Raw genomic sequence first — 14,097 nt, 5'->3', positions numbered from 1 at the left:
CTTCATCCAAAGAAATGGCTAATAGGAAGTGATGAGGAGTTGTACTGAACTGAAGATTTAGTCTTATGTTGTTGCCTCCACACCTAGAAGTGGAAAAAAGGCAGGAGAAATTTAGATGTAGATAAAAGGAAATATATACCCAAGTGATACTGATATGGACGTAGCAATACAAGCAAATGGAGAAATAGTGTATTTTCAATAAATTAACATAGTAAACATTACATAGCACTTAATAGTCACAACAACCTTAAATGTAGGTACGAATTTATCTTCTCCAAGTTATAGATTGCAAAACTAAAAACAAGTGTAATATGGTAACCTGTCCAAAGCTTCAGAACTGTTAAGTGCTCAGGTTGAACTGAACCCAGGTGGTCTGGCTCTTGAGTCTAAGCCATGGTTTCTTAACAGTGATGCTTTTGTTGCTTTATGCCACATAATTCTTTGTTGCGGGGAGCTATTCTTTGTGTTATTATAGGATATTTAGCAGCATCCCTTGGATGCTGCCAGTAGCATTCCTCCTCCCTCCTTTATGACAACCAGAATATCTCCAGAAATTGTTAAAACAATATCTGGCAGGGGTTTGGAGTAGAGATAAAATTACCAGCAGTTGAAAATCACTGACCAAAGCTCAAGAAAATATAGGAACTGAAGACTTCAACTCTTTTTTTCCTTAAGTAAACGTGACAAAACTGTGAATTGCCTTGTAATAAAAATGTAAATGGATTCTCTTCCCTCTGTCTTAAACTTGAGGGCACTAGGAACTAGCAAAACCAAATTTTTGCCTTGACTCTATTTAATTAAGAATTCCATGGCTAGAGGAGGTTAAGTGGATGGGATTCCCCATCCTGAGATAAGCAAAAAAAGGGGAGTTTCAAGATGTTGGAAGATGTGAGGTGAATGGTTGTTTAAGAATATTGCTATTTTATTCTCTGACCAGGTGAATTATCAATTCAGTGACATAAGTACTATTAACTCAGTAACATTTATACTTGCGAAATTTATTTTTCTTTCAAATAACTGCCCTTTTAAAGCCTGAAAATTCCCTTAAAGTCTTATTTGAAAGTAGACTCTCTTCCTAAATGCTCTTGTCTCTGAGTTTTCCTATGATAGGTAGACACTCCAAGGTGATGCCCAAGTGGCTCAAGTACCAAGGAGACTGCATATACAATGCACTTCCTCTGCTCCAGGAACACCTTGCCTCCTCTGATGAATCTCATTCAGCAATTAGAACATGTACTCTTGCTGACTGTTGTCGCTGCTCCCCCAGGTCTTTTACTTGGTCTTGTTCAAGTCTGGTTCTGGTTCTCAATAGCACACAGCTACTTTCTAGATTTGTGGAAGTAGTGTTGGGAAGCTGATTTTTGTAGTCTGATTGTCTCAAGCTATCATTTGTTTTGTCTGTCTGCCAGTCTACTGGCATTTTAGTCAGGCCAACAACTGGTTTCACCTGTAGATGGGACCTCATTCGTCTTGCAGCCTATGACAGTTTCTGCAGAATCTTCCATGTGTGCCTTAAAAAAGAAAGTCAAGAAAAAAGGTTTTGTACCTGCCAGAACGCTTTCTGTGATATTTTCTGTCTCCCTCCTACAACAGATTGATAAGTTTTGTTTTTACATTTTGATTCATGGGTGAAGTTGTAAAAGCAAGGCTACTAGGTGCAAACGTTTACATAAGTGGAAAACACCTTTTCTTTCCTTGAAAAAGACACATAATTAGCTTTCTACAAATGTTTATAGTTGTAATCCCTGTATTTGCACTTGGCACTCATCCATTTTATTGTCTCTCAACTTCTGGAAATTAATTAGGCATACAAATTGGTCATTTATGTGTGCTACTTAAGATAATTAGTTCAAAAACAGATTAACCATTAAATAGAAGAGAATGCACGCAGAGGTTTAAGAAAAAAATGAAATTACTTTCACGTGGTTTTAGAGGAAAGACCAAAATATTAATTTTCTTTGTTTTTTTTTTTTGTAATAATTACATCAGTGAGAATGTATATGTGCTGGAAGGAGATTGCAGTTTGATAGGAAAGATTATTTTGGGCTTCTCTGGAACTTTGTGACTGTCATAGCAACCTGGAGAAGGTTAAATACCCTGATTTTTCTCTCTCTTTTTTCTGTCTTTCATTGCAAACTAGATGGTGTGGAAAAGAGCATAGTGTTAAAATATATGCCTGCATACACAAATACTGAAATAGGAAGAAATTTATCATTAATCTCTAGTGTTCTAGGGGCTGGGGAGATAGCTCAGTCGGTAGAGTGCTTGCCTTGTAAGCACAAGGCCCTGGGTTCCATCCCCAGCAACCCCCCCCCCCAAAAAAAAATCTCTAGTGTTCTATAGGTGAACCAAGAGTTGGATAATTCTTTCATTGCAGGCATATGACATATTTTCTGAATGTATTTGTTGAGAGACTTGGATTCCTTTGCTTATCTACAGAGCTATGTAAGTTAGGTTTTAAAGTCTCTCCAATTAGTGAAGCTCCTGATTGGTTGACATAAGCAGATTAAACAGGACTTATAAAAGAACCAACTTTTCAGAAAGGAAGTTCAAACAAAAAGCTCATTGGTTAGGTTTGCTGGCCCAAGTATTTAAGGTTACCACAAGTACCTGATAAAGAAGGTGGATGGTAAGAGCCGTGATTTCTAGGTATAAAAAAATAAAGATATGCATAAAGGACTGTCAGCCTCTGCTGCTGTAGTGTTTGTTGCAACACACTCCAGCTGTTTGCCAGTGACTTCCTTCTGGGTTCCTGTCTCACAAATTCAAAGAATGAAATCCATGGACGAGGAAGAGTAAGCCTAAGAGTAGGATTTATTCGAGTGAGAAGAAAAGATCTGTTTCAGGGCCAGAGAGGACCAGATAGGAGTTACCAATTAAGCGTACTATTCTAGGGTATTGTGTAGGGGCAGATATTGATCAATATCTATGTTAATCGGGTATTGGAAGTGTTAAGACTCCTGGTCAGCACTTGAGTCTGTAGCCGCCTCTCAGATATCTCCAGCCTCCCTTTCCCACTGCCCCTGGACCAAGGAGTTGGCTGGAACATAAGGAATGTTTCTACAGGTTAATTTCATGGAGTAGCCTATTCCTTTAAAGTCTCTCTCTCTCTCTCTCTCTCCTTTTTTAAATTTGATTGAGGGAACATTTCCTTAAATGTCTGTCTGTTTTGCTATCTATCTGGCCTATCTTATTCAATATGTTATCAAACAACCATGAGAGCAATTCAAACACCATCAGTATTTTTAAGTATGGAGTTTTTTATAATTCAATATGTAAATGTGAAAAAGGTTGAGGTAATGTTACTAAACAAAGGGAATACTTGGATAAATTAGATGTTCAATAATTTTGATCTAAAATAATCATGTCCTTTTTATATACCTTTGTTTTTTTTTTTTAATTTTTTTTTCCTTTGTTTTGTTTTGTTTTGTTTTGTTTTGTTTTGCTTTTTGGTACTGGGGAACCCACTTTATCACTGAGCTACATTCCCAGCACTTTTTTGAGACAGGGTCTTGCCAAATTACTAAGGTCTCATGAAGTTCCAAAGTTTAGATGATTATTAATGAAACTGCCATAAACATTGTTGTATAATGAAGAATTTGGCCTTTGTGCCTGCTTCCTAGCAGATAAACTAAATCCCTGGAGTTTCCTGATTAATGAGAGTGTCTTTGTTATTCATGAGACCCTTGGAGCATTGAGTATATACAGAGGAGATAAGATGATTTAGGATGGCTCTGGTCTCCAGAAAGATCAATCATGTGATTAGAGAGTTAGGGCCTGGAGCCAGCTGACCTCTAAAAGGGAAGGAGGAGTGGAGATTGAGTTCAATCACATGACTAATCAGTTGTACCTATGTAATGAAGAAGTCTAGACAGGCAAACTCAATAGCTCTTCCTGGTTGGAAAACACATCGATGTGTCAGGAAGTATCAGAGTAGAATTTTTACAAATTTGGTTTCAAAGATCAAAATGGTATTTATTAGTGATTCATGAACCAGGCAGCATCCAGTCTACAAAATAGAGAGGAAGTCCAGTGAGTTAGACAGTGGGTAAGTTTTATAGGCAAGAAAAGCAGAGGAAAGAAAGTGAATAGTGGATTGATAATTTAAGAATACTTTCCTTGTGGGAGGTAAACAAAATACTCTTGACATTGGGATTTGGGTGTCTGGCTGCTGACTTCTCAGAAGGTCAGATCTTACAAGTGAACAGCTTTGTTTTGGTGATGTGGAATTTTGTCTTGAGTGACTCCCCTTGGGGCCTGCTGCCTTTAATGCCCTAACTCCACTGGAAGAGCACATGGAAGTTCTGTGTGACAAAACCTTCCAGATTCTGCCTAGTCATTTGACTGATCCTTATTTTCATCCCTTGTAAGAAAACTATAGTTGTAGTGTTTTCCTGAGTTCTGACTTCCTCTGTTAAGTGTTCAATCCCCTGCAGAGGTTGTGGGAACCTCTGATTTGTAGTATATTGATCAAAAGTACCTAGGTACTCACAGGTGCAGCTGACATTAAAGTAAGGGCCATTGTGTTGCACTGTGCATCTGAACCTGTGGAGTGTTGTACTAACTCGAGGCAGTTAGCATCAGAATTGTATTATAGTATACCAGTTGGTGTCAGAATAAACACTCATGTACAAGTCTGTGGACATATGTTTTAATTCCCTTGGATAAATTCCTAGGAGGGGAATTGCTAAATTATATGATAATTTAATATTTATGAGAGACTACAGATTATTTTCCAAAGTAGTTGTAGGATTTTATATTTTATATTTTATATATTTTATATTTCCACCAATAATTTATGAGAGTTTCAATCGCTCTGTATCCTTGCTAGTACTTGGTCTTTCAGTTACTGAGAAAGGAGTGTTGAAGTTCCCACTACAATGTCATTCTGTTTCCATTTAGTTCTGTTGGGTTTTGCATAGTGTGTGAAGCTTTGTTCTTAAGTGCCTAAGATTTTTTTATGTGTGTATTATGAATTGACCTATTTATAATTGCCTATTGTTCTTCTTACACCAGGTAACATTCTTTGTTCTGAAGGATACTTGCCTGATATTAATAAATCCAATCCACCTTTCTTCTGATTAAAGTCTGATATATAATTTTCATTCTTTTTAATCTATGTCTTTATATTTTAGAAAATGGGTTGGCAAATTTTCCCCATAAATGGTTAGAAAGCTTACCATTTTAGGCTTTCTAGGTCACAAGTGGGATTTTTTTAACATTTAAAAAAGATAAAAACATTCCTGGCTCTCTGTGTCAGTTGGCTTTTCATCGCTGTGATTAAAATACTTGACTAGAACAACTTCAAGGAGGAAAAGTTTATATTGAGCACACAGTTTTAGAGTAGGGGTTCAGTACATAGCTGACCAACTCCATCACTCAGTGCTGTGGTGAGATAGCACCGTGACAGAAGGGTACAGCAGAAGAAAGCTGTCTGCTCATGGCAGCCAGGAAACAGAGGAGGGAGTAGCCAAAGTGACAGGATGTAATCCCCAAGGGCCCACCCAGGGACCCACCTCCTCCAGCCATGCCCCACCTGCCTATGGTTGTCGCTCAGTACTGTGATCCTTTTAAATTAAACCATCGAATGAATGAATCTGCTGATGAGGTTATGGTTCTCATCATGTAATCATTCACCTTCAATATTAACACAGGCTATTTTGCGGGGTACTTCATATCAAAACCATAACAGGCCTTTAAAAAAACATGCTGCGAGCTAAATTTAGCCCCTGGGCTGTGATGTGTTGACATTTATTTTAATAGACTTCTTATGACAAGATATAGTTGCCAGGTTGTTTGGGGTTTGGGGGGGGGGTCATTTTTTTTTAAATCTCTACCTTTTTTTATTGGTTAGTTAAATTTTTACATTTAATTATTGATACAGTTGAATTTAAATTTACCATCTTGCCGTTTTCTATTTGTTCCATGTATTCTTTATTCCCTTTCCCTCTCCTTTTGGGTTATTTTTTTTTTAATGATTCCATTTTATCTTCTCCAGTGATTTATTAGCTTTACTTTCTTTACAAAACAATTGAAGGTAGACTGAGGATGCCGCTCAATGATAGAGCACCTGCTGAACGCGAGGAGGGCTTTGGGGTCTGTCCCTGGCACCACACACACAAAAATACAACAAGTACAATCAACAGGGGTGCCTCTAAAGTTTAAGATTTACAATTTTAACTTATTATATCTGCCTTAAAATAATATTCTGCTCCATGGATAGACTACGAATCCATCTTCCTTATTATCATTGTCATACATTTTATTTTTACATATAAGCTTTATAGTAAACTGTTACATATTTTATGTTAAATGTCCAAGTGATTAAAAACAAGGAAAAGTGTATCTTTATATACACCTTCATTTTTACTATTTCAGTACTTCATTTTTGCAGATCCATGTTTATATCTAGCAATATAATCTTGCTGAAAATTTTTAAATTTAACATTCCTCCTAGTACTTGTCTGCTGACATTGGGTTCTGTCAGTTTTTGTTGTCTACAAAAGTCTGTCACCTTCATTTCTGAGCAGTACTTCTATGTGCATAGAATTCTGCCTTGACTGCACTTCTTCCCCCAAGTACTTTAAATATGCCACTCAACAACATAAAAAGATCAGTGGTTACCAGGAATTTGTCAGGAGGGAAGGGAGGAATGAAAAGGTGAACCCCAGGATTTTGGGAGTGTTAAAACTATTTTGTATGAAACAGTAGAATGTTGGGTATGTGTCAAAACCCATAGAACTTTACCATACAAAGAAGAGACATTCCTAAATGCACACTATGGCCTGTGGGTGCTAATAAGTAAAAATTACAATTGGTTAATTATTATATATTACAATAAAATTATAACGGGTATCACTGATTGATGTAAACCGTTAATAATAAAAAAGTGTGCATGGGTGGTAAGGAGTTGGTTTGTTTCATAGAATTCTATGTACTATTTCTCAATTATTTTGTAAGTGTAAAGTGAGTTAAAAAAAAAAAAATCTAGTCATGATTTTTAAAAACATGCCACTTCTTTACTTCTCTTGCGTGGTTTTGGATGAGAAGTCTGCTGTAATTCTTTTCTTTATTTGTATTGTGTTCCCCCCCTTCTTTTCCCCCTGGCTGCCTTTCATGACCCCTTGGTGTTTCTTTGGGTTACTGTAGCTTGACAGTGGCATATTTAGGCTTGTATGCATGTTTAAGCGCATGCTCCTGTGTGCATGTTTTCTTCTCCTTCAGGGTTGAGTTTCTTGTATGTGTAGATTGTAGATTATACATATTTTTTTCCTGTTCTTTTACTTCTGGGACTCCATTTCCCATATGTTAATTCTATTTATGGCATCCTGTTCTTTTTTCTCTTTATGTTCAGTCTGGTGTGGTTTCAATCGATTGATCCTGTCATCATCTGTCTAGTTCAGAGCATTCCTGTTGGGTGGAGATTTCAGGGTAGGCCACCTGGAGAGTCAGCCTTGGGTCAGGAGCCGTTCCTGGTCCACTCAGCAATGGCAGTGCTTTATGGTCTAGAGCATGACTATTTACAGATGATTCTTAGCAGGACATCACAGGCAAAAAGATTTCTGATGCAGAGATGTGATAGGTATGGACAATATTCCAGGTGTGGTGGACTCCTGTCCAACAGAGTTTCCAAAGGAGGGCATTAGGAAAAGCTCATATCATCCTGTGAAAGAGGGAAATCAAAATATTTTCAAAATATTTTAGTTTCATGTCCTAAAAGACAGAAGTATTATGCAGAGGCTCTGGGTACCATTAAGAGTTTATGGGAAAGAGTGGCTTCCATTTGACCTAGAATATATTTGGGGGAGAAGCAGGAGAGAGTGACCTTGAGGAGGCAGAGGAAGTCAAATGAGGCCTAAAATCATACAGTTAATAACACAGCGAGGACCAGACACCAGGCCTGGGTTCCCATCACAACAGTATCACATGTCCCACCCAAACTGCACTTATCTGAAGTTGGCACAGAGAAAACAGCTTTTAAGGAATTTGCTAATTAATCCCCTCTGCTGAAGGGTAATTGTGGGGAAATACAATCGTCTCTCAGTGCTGGTGAGACCCTGTCCCTTCCTAACTGCTGTTCCTGCCTGACGTTGACTTGCTGTTTCAGAGTGAGGCAACACGCAGCAAGGGAAACATAAAAAGAGTGTGGACGGGGACTCTCCTGAGTAAATGGTAGGTCTGTAGCCCATCGGTCATGAGAACCTGGTCACTGACAAAATCATCTGGGGAAGGAGCTAGCTTGAGTTTCAGTTGTGCTCACTCTAGAATTCAGATGATTTCAGAGGCATGCAAATGTTATGGGGCACAACTTAAGAACAGACCGATCACCACTGAGAAGTCCAAATTTGAGAGTCTTTATTAAGCTGACCGGCTGACTGTCTCACACAATGCCCCCAAAAATGGCTATTGGGAGAACAGCCCTGACCACAGGGTTGTAGGGGTTCTTATACCAAAAATCACATTAATCATAAGTGTCTGTTGCTATGATTCGAAATTAAACATTTAACATCATGAGATCATCGACAGAGGGGAAAGTGGGTCAAAATGACCCTTACCTAGGTACAAACTAAAGAATGGTTACTAACATCCACACAATCACTGTTCACATGGTACATTGTTTAGAAACAATAGGAATCAAAAGAGAGCAATTCTTTTAATATGTAGGAGTTGCCATTGTATATTATTAAACATGTCACACTAAGTAACTGATGATGGGCACAGAGGCGGGTGTTCCCATGGGAGAAGCTTATTTCCTACATAACATGGAGTCTCAGATCAAAATGGAGTCTGTTTAGTCATTTCCCTTAAAGTCTGGCCTATAATATTCTCATGGAGCCAGATCTGTCAGCCCGTCACACAATGACATACAGAGAGGCCCTAAGAGCCCTCCAGAAGAGAACATGGTAAAGAGAAGTGAGAGGGTGTCTGGAATAGAAATTTAGTGAAATAAAATTGCCCTAATGATCAGAAAGAAATAATAATACGAAGAGAAGTGTCTCAAAGAGGAATTTTCAAAATAGCTGCAAAATCTTGAAGTCACAGGGCAGTTATTTGGGACCCATGAAGCCAAGGTTGTGCCCACAGGTGGCACCAGAATGAGTTCTCTTCGTGTCAGCTGAACACCTGTGGTGGACTAGGGACTGTGGGACAGAGCCCATCCTGGGCCTTGGCAAACACAGCTCTGTGCATGTTCCCAGGGTGGACAGGAAGCCTTGCAGATCCCTGGACCCTACCTAGCTCTTCTCCCTGTGCATTTTCCTTTGGGAGTTATTTTCTTATTAGCCTAACTTGTTTGTTTTTCTTGTGAGACTCTTCATCTGTTTGGAGTTAAGCTCTCTAAATGATGTCCACCATTCTTTTGTAGAGCCATTTCCATCTCTTGAATTTTTTTTTTTTTGTGTGTGTGTATGTGTACCAGGGATTGAACTCAGGGGCATTCAACCACTGAACCCCATCCTCAGCCCTATTTTGGGTTTTATTTAGAGACAGGGTCTCTCTGAGTTGCTTAGCACCTTGCTTTTACTGAGGCTGGCTTTGAACTTGTGATCCTCCTGCCTCAGCCTCCGGAGCTCCTGGGATTACAGGCGTTCGCCACTATGCCTGGCTTCTTAAATTATTTTTGACCTTACAAGTTATAATTTGTAATTATACTTTTCTAATGTAGGCACAACAACATCAAATTAGTAAGTGATAAAGAAATTAAAGATTCTCTGATCCATCTGCTAGCTGATTCTTAGAGACCACCTTCTGGTCTTTGCAGCGAAGGTGTACAGTAAGAGAGTCTTCAATTTATGAAATAAATTGATTTCTCTTTAGTTATAGCCATGGTGATAAGCTTAGTAGGACTTGGTGTACAACTTGTTAAAAATAACAAAGTCCTTTTGTATTGTTTAATTCGGAAGTTCAGTATGGCCTTTTAGAGTTTGATTCACAATTTTACTTTTAATTGATCACTGATGGCATGTCTTTTCCTGAATAACAGTATTCCCAGCCAGTATTTAATGAGTGCTTGACATTTGGAATATTCTGCATGTTTTATCTCATGTTATCCTTTAAAAAAATCATTATGAGGTAAGTAAGTAGTATTATCCTGGTTCCATAGCTGCAGAAACTTAATTACAGGGGCAGGGTACATAATCTGTACAAGGTCACATAGTTGTTTTCAATCACTCTGTAATCCTTCCTCTAAATAGTACAGAAAATACCACTTGGGAAGAAAGCCAAGCTTGCAAGCAAAGAGAGTGGATTATGAATCATAGTGGGGACAAAGGACCAGGACAGTGAAACCTATGGCCCATGAGATACGAGCATATGTGGTCGGCTGGTTCATAAATCTGGGAGCCCTGAGAGCAGAACTCTGAGACCTTAAAACTGGACCAGACACAGGACATGGAAGACATTATTAATGCTTCATATCAATTAGTGTGCCTATTCCTATGCAGTAAGAGGCACAGATTCAAACCATTTCCTTTTATCAATTCTTGTTCCCCTCCAATGATTTGGAAAGCAAGTCAGACAACTTCCAATATTTATTGAAGATAAAACTATTAATCCACATCTATAAAGCTTATACATTTAGAATGCCAGTTTCAAGAAGAAATATGATATTCAAGTTGTTATCTCAGTACTGCTTTTAATCTAGTACAGAAGGCCTGTGGAAGTTTGTCCTGGGACTCAAGCATGCCTAGAGGGCTGACGCAGCAGTGGGCGGGGCTCCGCATGGGGAATGAGAAATTTGGACTGAAACACACCCTCAGGGAAGGAAGAGGGCTCAACAATGGTAAGCTAACAAGGGCAGGGGGGTTATCTATCAGTCACTTAGGGAACCTTCAAATCCTGTTCCTACTTTAAATCCTAAGATGAAGGCTACAGTGAAAGACCAGGGCTCCCCCAATGCTCCACTGCCCTCCTGGGGCAGTCCTCCCACTGGCCTAAAACCCAGATGATAGATGTTGCCTCGGCAGATACAGCAACCCAGGGTGTCCAGCTGCTGGCTGTGACACCCTTCAGCGAGGCCTGTGTGCCCACTGACATGAACAATGGAGTGGCCGCAGGTTCATGTGGCAGCCTTGGTTTATTTGCCCAGGGCCCCGGAGTTTGGAGCGACTGTGCTCAACCACCAGCCACATGATTTGTGGGGCAGACTCCAGGGATGTGGAGGTGGTTACTGCCACCATCTTGACTGCAGGAAATATGTGGGTCATGAAATCGAAAATGAATCCAGGACACTGACAGTACAAGGTTTCAGGAACTTGGACCAAGATGTAGACCCTTGGTATGGTGTTCAGAAGTTTGTAGTCTAGGCATAGCAATGTGACAGTGAGGGCCTTAACAGCCGTGGTGGTACCTCCACCGCCATTAATCACTGCGACATAGTGAGCAAGAGCAGGTGAGGAATTAAAGGCTGAAAGCCAAGGGGTGGCCAAGAAGGCCAGGCCTAGGAACACATGAGATGCCTCCCTGAACAATTAGGAGAAATTTAGGCATCTATGGTTTCTGCAGGATGGCAATGGAGTCAGGGAACCAGTCATTGGTGGTTTATCTGCAGGTCATGTGGGAAAGCCTCTTGTGATAGGGTTGTGTGGTTGTTCTCTTTAGAGTTGTTACCTTTTTGGTTTCCTTCTTAGAATTCATGAGACATCAGGGCACATAATGGAGAACTTTGGAGTATGAGAACACAGTCAGTAATATTAGGTGAGGTCTTGCGCTTCCTAAACTTTCTAACGAAAAACTAAGGGTCGTAATAGTAATCCTCTGACAAATTAGAAAATTTCAATAAAGGAAGTTATTTTATCCTGTTCAGCTAGTCCTGGAAGAGTTCAGTTTCTGAAAGACCACAATCTTCAACTCCATCCACAGTCAGGAATCGTTGCTCTTGAGATTTCCAGAGATCAGAGCCGGCTACTCTCTTCAGAAATCTTTCAGCAACAGGTGCAATTTCTTTGTTTCTTCAGTACAGCAAAAGATCAAAGCAGCATGAAGTGTACCCTAATGCGACTGAGCTGCTAATCATACACAAAAAAATGAAGCTGTGATGGAGTTGTGAACAAATGTCCCTTTGGCACCTGTTTTTGTGATCTTGGTTTGTTTTTCTTCCCACTGTATTTTACACCTCCTAATTTAATTTGTGTCTGGCCCCCGCTCCTCCCAGCTGTCCAGGCCTGGAGAGCACAGACATACATTCCAACTGGGGTTGCTGCAGCTTAACATGGGGCAGGGACTAAGCCAAGAGCATTGGCCAAATCATATGCAGGCTTCTAGGGCCAGCACTTACATTCCCTTATCTCACTATGGGCTGAAAACTTGAGACTGCAAGTCTGATAGAGAGTCTGCAAAGCTCAAAAACTCAGAAAGTTTATCCTATTCAAACAGGGCTTTCTAGAGGACTTAACAGGATTTTATGTCAAAGAATGGATCATGCAGGAGCTTTGCAATATGAAAAGTGACTTGTTGGGAGTCAGCCAAACAAGTCCCCAGTGACATTCCTACCATACTTCTGAGACAGACTGCAGTTTTGATACAGTTTCAGGGGAACATGGACAAATCCTGGAAACCAACAGAAGATGCACAGACCCAGCTAGGAGACTAGAAAGTAGGCAAGTTTAATTTTGGTCCTGTGCTTTCACACAATGCCACAGAGATGTGAATGGACAGTGGTAGTATACTGAGGCTTCTTCACTCATGATGGGATTATATACCAATAACCTCTGTAAGTTGAAGACAACATAGGTTAAAAAGGCATTGCATACACTTTATTACAAAACAGAGCAACACAGTTCACCAGAGTGTCAGGGTATTCCCCTGGTGGCCACATGACTGACTGGGAGCTGCAACTTGCTGCCACAGCCCAGCATCACGAGACAGCATATTGCTAGTCTGGGAAAAGATCCAAATTCAAAATTCAAAGTATGGTTTCTACTGATGTGTCTTGTTTTTGCACCATTGTAAAGTTAAACAATCCAAAGTCAGGAACCAGCTGTACTTTCTGCTTTGGGCCACAGACAAAGTGAATTAAATCCTAATTCTCATTCTGTTACTTTTTTTCAAAGGCAGATGCAAGTTGAGGCGCTCGATGTCTCATCCTCAGAAACAGTCCTTCTCTAGATCTGTGTTTTGCTAAAGCCATCACAGTAAAGCCACTGTTCATTACTTCTGTAACTTCCCCAGGATGATAAGGGATGTTGGCAATAACATGGTATATTAAGCAGGCCATAAATTCACTTCCATAAATTTAATAGTGGGAAGGCAAAGGTCTCAGGCTATCTCATAAATTAAAAGTATAGCCTCCAAAGGGACAGAATAAGTGCAGAAATAATCCAGAATACATAAGAGAATTTTCTTTATGATAAAAAGGACATCTTAAATCAGTGGGGCAGAGAGGGTGTGATGACAAATAGTGAGGTCATTCATATCACACCTGTATGTCATAATAAAATATATTTAATATCATGTGTTTAAGAATCCTAAAAGTGTAAGAAAAAATATTGGGAGAATTCCTCTGTATCCTTGAAGTGGGGAAGGTTTTCCTAATGATGATGAAACATCCAACCGACAGAAAATAGAGGGTAAGTATATTTAAAAAGAAAAAAAAATTTTTGCAATGCAAATTATACTCTAAGATATTAGAAGTAAAATGACAAGTTGGGGGGGAATGCAGCTCATATAAAAACCAAAAGCTCCCCCAAAATACATGCAGATCTCCCCAAAAACATTATTTTTGTGGTGCTGGAGACTGAACCCATGACCCGGTGCTTGTGAGGCAAGCACTCTACCAACAGAGCTATCTCCTCAGCCCTGCCAAAACCAATTTTAAAACAACAAATTTTAAACATAAAGGAAGCATCTTATACATATTCTGCACCTTGCCTGTCAACTCAGTGAGGGCTCATTCATACTTAACTGTCTTTCACTGGGTTAATCATTTCTTTAACCAGTCTTCTGTTGGTGGACATATAGATTTGTTTGTTGATTTGTTTCAATCTTTTACTGTTAAGTCATTTTTTTAAAGAGAAATTAATGTTCAAGTACTTAGTTTCTGAAGTCTCGGAGACTGTGGATTTTGAGTTTTGCCTCTATCATCTTCAAGCCACGTGACCA

This window comes from Sciurus carolinensis, chromosome 8, assembly GCF_902686445.1.
Source record: "Sciurus carolinensis chromosome 8, mSciCar1.2, whole genome shotgun sequence".
Taxonomy (NCBI): Eukaryota; Metazoa; Chordata; class Mammalia; order Rodentia; family Sciuridae; genus Sciurus; species Sciurus carolinensis.
Note: the sequence above shows the minus strand (reverse complement) of the source record.